Genomic DNA, 776 nt, shown 5'->3' on the forward strand with positions numbered 1-776 from the left:
TCCCTATTCTTTTGTAACCACCAGCACCAACAACAAAAGTTAGAATAATAAAGATCGACAATTTTTAAAAATAATCTCCATTCTCCTTATCAGTGTGTTTATGTCATTATCATCCTTTCTCTATGGAAGGCATTGGGCCATGACCCCTGCCGGTTGCCCCATTCCCTGGAGCACGAGGGTCGGATTTTGTTGTCACTGCACCCCCGAAGGCCAATTGCTGGAGACAATGGTGTAAACTTCCTGCAGAAGGGGTGGTTAAATGGGGTACTTTACAGACACTGCTTACATCATCTAGAGTTCAGCAGGGTCGGATGAAGACAATTATTTCATACGATTTGGACATCGAAGGACATACGGAGACGACAAAAGGGTGTCCAGAGAGGGTGAGAGCGTAGTTGTCTCCAAGCGAGTGGTTGGTACAGTGTACGTAAGTGTTGCTGGTTCATATTAGTTGTAAAGTAATGAAATCGATGTCCAGTTTTCAATTGACGAATTCATTATGCATTTACAAAGTTGCGCAAAGTAAAGGTTACACATATCTAACTGTATATAATGAAATCACATAAGCATTTGGAAATGTAAAACCAGTGGTCTCAGCGCCATCTCATTCAGGTCTTCGGCGATGGGAGTGCGCGGCGTATGGACTTCCAGATGGGGGTTGCGAAGCTGCCTAATCTGGATGGCCATAACAAACTTCCATCTTGCAAAGGGGAACATTGGTGAGTTTATGCTTGGTTAACGGGGCAGTATAATTGATAGGGCATATATGAAAATGT

The sequence above is a fragment of the Penaeus monodon genome, chromosome 25 (genome assembly GCF_015228065.2).
Source record: "Penaeus monodon isolate SGIC_2016 chromosome 25, NSTDA_Pmon_1, whole genome shotgun sequence".
In the NCBI taxonomy this organism is placed as follows: domain Eukaryota; kingdom Metazoa; phylum Arthropoda; class Malacostraca; order Decapoda; family Penaeidae; genus Penaeus; species Penaeus monodon.